Below are 5,809 nucleotides of genomic sequence, written 5' to 3'. Positions count from 1 at the left end.
ACTTCCAGGCTTGACAAGATGCAGATTGCTGGAGTTCAAGCTCAATCTGTTGCCTTTGTCTGTGATTACTGTACGGATAGTCATGCTCCTAATGAATGTCCCTCTCTTGCTTCTTCTGATTCACCTCAACAAATGCAGGTGAATGGAATATGGTATGACCAGCGCCCTCAGCAGCCAAATTTTCAGAGAAATCAGAATTTTTCTGGTGGTGGTAACAATTTTCAGCGGAGAGCTCAGGGAGGTGGCATGGATTTCAGATCTAATACTTATATTCTGCCTTCACAGAGTCAACAACGAGAGCCTGCTGAGTGGGAAAAAGCCTTTGCACAAATGGCCAAGACTTCTAATGAGATGGCTCAGACCACTAATACATTTATGGAGGAGACTAGAGCCAACAACAAAAATACAAATGCTTCCATCAAGAACCTGGAGAATCAGATAGGACAATTGGCAAAGCAAGTTTCAGAAAGAATTCCAGGTACTTTTCCAAGTAATACAGTTATCAATCCAAAGGAAGACTGCATGGCTATTATTACTAGAAGTGGCAAATTGGTAGCGCCTCCTAAAACTCCAATTCTAGATTGTGCGGAAGAGGACGAGAAGCATGATGGAGCAGTTGAGCCAGAGGTTGAGGTAATTGTGAAAGAAAAAAACAAAGAAATTGTTACTGAAAAAGAAAAGGTTGCAGAGCGACCTGTTGTGGTTGAGAAAAAGCATGAGCTAAGTCCTGAATATGTGCGGTCTAAAGCACCTTACCCAGAGAGGTTCAAGAAAGAGGCTTATAACAAGCAGTATGGCAGATTTTTAGACATCTTCAAGAAGTTGCACATAAACATCCCTTTTGTAGAAGCTTTGGCAAGTATGCCTGGTTATTCAAAATTCATGAAGGATCTTTTGTCAAGGAAGCATAAGCTACAGGAATGCCAGACAGTGACACTTACTAAGAAGTGTAGTGCCTTTATTCAGCAGAAGATTTTGGCTAAGCTTAGTGATCCGGGGAGTTTTAATATCCCTATTGCTATTGGCAATATTTGCATTGGTAGAGCTCTTTGTGATCTTGGGGCTAGTATCAATTTGATGCCTCTTTCTGTTTATAAGTCTTTGGGGATTGAAAAATTGAAGCCTACAGCGGTCTCTCCTCAACTTGCTGATAGATCCGTGAGGACACCTAATGGGATTATAGAAGATGTCCTTGTCAAGGTTGACAAGTTTATCTTTCCTGCTGACTTTGTGGTGTTGGATATGGAGGAAGGAAGTGGGAAACCTTTGCTCTTAGGTAGGCCCTTTTTGGCTACAGCCCGTGCTCTAATAGATGTTGAGCAAGGAATGATTAAGTTGAGGATGAATAATGAGGAGATTACTTATAATGTTTCTGAGGCTATGAAAAGACCCGCTGAGCATAGTGATTGTTCTCAAATTGATGTTTTTTAAGAAATAGTTCAACAGAAGAAGGTGCGTCCTCAAGAGATTGATTATGAGTTGAGAGCCTGTGATCAAGTGCCCTTTGAAAAAAAGGAAGTTGCTGTGGAAGTGCTTAAAGAAAAAGTTGATGACATAGAGGTTGGGGCACCTAAGGTTGAATTGAAAATTCTGCCTAATACTTTGAAATATGTATTCTTGGGAGATGAAGAGACATACCCTGTAATCATCAATAAGGGACTATCTTCTGACCAAGAAAAGAAGCTGGTTGAAGTTCTAAAAACTCATAAGACTGCCATAGGGTGGTCTATTTCTGATTTGAAGGGAATACGCCCCTCTGTTTGCACGCACAAAATTCTCATGGAAGATGACATCAAACCTGTAAGGCAACCTCAAAGAAGGCTAAACCCGATGATGAAGGAGGTGGTCAGAAAAGAAGTTGTGAAGCTTCTTGATGCAGGTATGATTTACCCTATTTCAGATGCTGCTTGGGTAAGTCCGGTTCAGACAGTTCCGAAGAAGGGTGGTGTGACTGTAGTCAAAAATGCAAAGCATGAGTTAATTCCAACTAGAACCATCACAGGTTGGAGAATGTGTGTGGACTACAGAAGGTTGAACACAACCACAAGGAAAGATCATTTTCCATTGCCCTTTATTGATCAGATGCTGGAAAGACTGGCGGGCCATGATTATTATTGCTTCTTGAATGGGTATTCAGGCTACAATCAAATTCCTGTAGCTCCTGAAGATCAGGAGAAGACAACTTTCACTTGCCCATTTGGAGTCTTTGCTTATAGACGAATGCCATTCGGCCTCTGTAATGCACCTGCCACTTTCCAAAGGTGTATGCTCTCTATCTTTTCTGATATGGTGGAGAAATATTTAGAGGTATTTATGGATGACTTCTCAGTCTTTGGTTCTTGTTTTGATTCCTGTTTAGATAATTTATCTAAATTTTTACAAAGATGCCAAGAGACTAACCTTGTTCTAAATTGGGAGAAGTGCCATTTTATGGTTAATAAGGGTATTGTTTTGGGGCACAAAATCTCAAGGAGTGGGATTGAAGTTGATAAAGCTAAATTGATTTTGATTGAGCAACTTCCCCCTCCTGTTAATGTTAATGCTGTTAGGAGTTTCCTAGGACATGCAAGTTTTACAGGAGGTTCATCAAGGACTTCTCTAAGGTTGCTAAACCATTGAGCCAACTCTTGGTGAAGGACTCAGAGTTTATATTTGATGATGCATGTCTGAAGACTTTCAATTTGTTAAAAGAGAAGCTTACTACAGCTCCTGTACTTACAGCCCCTGATTGGAGCCTTCCTTTTGGGCTCATGTGTGATGCCAGTGCTTATGCAATTGGTGCTGTCCTCGGTCAGCGTAAGAAAAAATTATTACATGTCATTTATTATACTAGCAAAGTCTTGAATGAAGCTCAAGTTAATTATGCCGCAACTGAGAAAGAAATGTTAGCAGTAGTTTATGCCTTGGATAAATTTAGGCCTTATTTGTTAGGATCCAAAATCATTGTTTTTACTGACCACTCTGCTATCAAGTTTTCGATGACTAAACAGGATGCTAAACCACGACTGCTGAGGTGGATGTTATTATTTCAAGAGTTTGACATGGAGATCCGAGACAAAATTGGGGTAGAGAACAAAGTGGCGGATCATCTTCAAGAATCCAGGAGAAAGAGTTGCAAGAGAGTCCTGACAAAGAAATCAACGACTATTTTCCTGATGAGAGGGTAATGGCTATCTTTGTTCCTCCATGGTTCGCAGATATTGCTAATTACAAAGTTGTGCGAGAGTTGCCTCCTAATCTTACTCAGCAACAACAAAAGAAGTTTATGTGGGATGTGAAGAGGTATTTCTGGGATGATCCGTACTTGTATTTTCAATGTGCTGATGGTATCATTCGCAAATGTGTTCCTGAGTTTGAGATGAGTCAGATCTTGTGGCACTGCCATGCTTCTGACTATGGCGGTCACTTTTGTGGCAATAGGACTGCTCAGAAAGTCTTGCAAAGTGGTTACTACTGGCCAACACTGATTAAGGATGCCAGAAATTTTGTTGAAATCGCGAGTTAACACTGATTAAGTGTCAGAGAACGGGTAACCATGGTTATCAAAATCGCGAGTTAACTCGTAAAATCGTACGATTTTACGAGTTTACTTTGTTTGGCGAGTTAAATCGGTATTAAAATCGAAATTCTGAGTAAACCCGTTAAAATCGCGATTTTACTGTGCAAAATCGCAAACTCGTACGATTTGGGACGAGTTAGCGATTCATGGGCAGTGATGGCAAAAAAAAAAAAATTTGGACAAAAAATCGATTTGGCCCAACCCGTTTACTCAATAGCTATTTTCTATCAAAAATAAACCCTAATCCCCAAATCCCCATCGCGCGTTTGCAAGAGAAAGGGCAAACAATCATCTTCCTTCCCCACCATCGCACGACACTGCCACCTGCAACGGCTGAAGACCGACGACCCGACCGGCGACTGGAGCACCGTGGTGGTGCCGTGGAGGTGCTTTTTTTTTATGTGGCGTGGTTCTGTTTTTTTATCTTGTTATTTCTCTTCTGCTATTAGTAATGGTGGTACTGGTACTTATATGCAATTGTTTAGGTTAGCTTATTTTATTTTAAAAGCAATTTAATTTAATTTAAACATGAAAGACTTCGTAATTTTGCAATCTCAATTAGATTATGTACTGTGCGCATTTTAGGAAAAGACGCGGGACCCATAAAAACCGACTCTGTTATTATAAATCTGTCTATCCCTTGAGTTTCAAGATTTTCCAATTTAGAAAGATATACTCAGTCGGTGGGAACATGAGGTAGTGGCATGGTTCTGTTTTTTATCATTTTGACATGGTGCTGTTTTTTCTCTTTTGCTATTGCAGTTGCTTGGACTTTCTTTTGATGTTAATGTTATTGATTCATGGTGGTGTTGGACTGTTGGTGCTTTTTTTTTTTTGCTTGAATGATATTTTTTTCATCAAATTATCAGTTAATGGCTTCAAGTGGTGCTGCCGCCGCCGGTGTTAGTAGTTCAGCTAGTGTTGTGTCTGCACCTATTACTAGGAAACAAAAGGCTAAAAATGCTCCTGGAAATCGTAGTGATATAGGGTGGAAATATGGCATGCCATTAAATGAATTGGGAACAAAAATCCAATGCAAATATTTTCCAAAGAAAGTAAGTGGAGGAGTTTATCGATTTAAGCATCATTTAGCCGGTACCAAAAAGGATGTTGAAGCTTGTCCATCGGTGCCCGATGAAGTAAAGAAAGAGATGTTTGAAAATGTAGCATCACTCCAAGAGAGATTTTTGAAGAAATCAATGATAGTTGAAAGTGATGATGAGGAGGAGGGTCAATGTGAAAAAAGAACAAAAACAAAGGAAGTGGAAGTGGGTTCTACAAATTTTTTCAAGAAAAGGGGAAAGGGAAGTGTTCAATCCACTATCAACAACATGTTCAAGAAAAATTTGAAACTTGATGTTGATGATGATGTTGCTGATTTTTTTATGCCAATGCTATACCATTCAATGTGATAAAAAGTGATGAGTTCCGTAAGATGTGTGACTCAATTGAAAGATATGGTGTGGATTATGATCCACCATCTTATCATGACATTAGAGTGAAGCTTTTGAATAAAAAATATACATTGACCAAGGAGCTGATAGAAGAGCATAAACATCATTGGGAAAAGGTGGGATGCAGTATAATGACGGATGGGTGGACAGATCAAAGAAGGAGAACTATCATAAATTTTTTAGTGAACAGCACGATGGGAACTATTTTTATTAAGTCTATTGATGCTTCTCACATGTCCAAAACTGCTGAAAATCTTTTTCAAATGATTGATGATGTTATTGAAGAGGTTGGAGAAGATAATGTTGTGCAAGTTGTGACTGACAATGCAGCCAATTACAAACGCGCTGGAGAGCTATTAATGCAGAAAAGAAAGAGGCTGTTTTGGACTCCTTGTGCAGCACATACCATTGACTTGATGTTAGAAGATTTTGAGAAGCATATAGCGGTCCACCGTGAAACAATTCCAAAGGGCAAAAAGATTACAACATACATATATGGAAGGACTTTTCTCATTTCTCTCTTAAAAAAGGCCACCAAAGGAAAAGATTTGATAAGACCGGGCGCCACTCGTTTTGCTACATCGTATTTAACTTTGGGGTGCCTCTATGAGAATAGTAGTGCTGTAAAGAGGGTTTTCCTCTCAGATGAATGGAAGGCTAGCAAATACTCAAAGTCAAATGAGGGAAAACTTATTGCAAGTTTGGTTGATGATAGTCTCTTTTGGAAAAATGTTTTATTTTGTATAAAGGGTGCTTATCCGTTGTTCAAAGTGTTGAGGTTGGTTGATTCTGAGGA

The sequence above is a fragment of the Gastrolobium bilobum genome, unplaced genomic scaffold (genome assembly GCF_033153095.1).
Source record: "Gastrolobium bilobum isolate Gb01-03AN ecotype WA unplaced genomic scaffold, APGP_CSIRO_Gbil_v1 utg2155, whole genome shotgun sequence".
Classification (NCBI taxonomy): Eukaryota; Viridiplantae; Streptophyta; class Magnoliopsida; order Fabales; family Fabaceae; genus Gastrolobium; species Gastrolobium bilobum.
Note: the sequence above shows the minus strand (reverse complement) of the source record.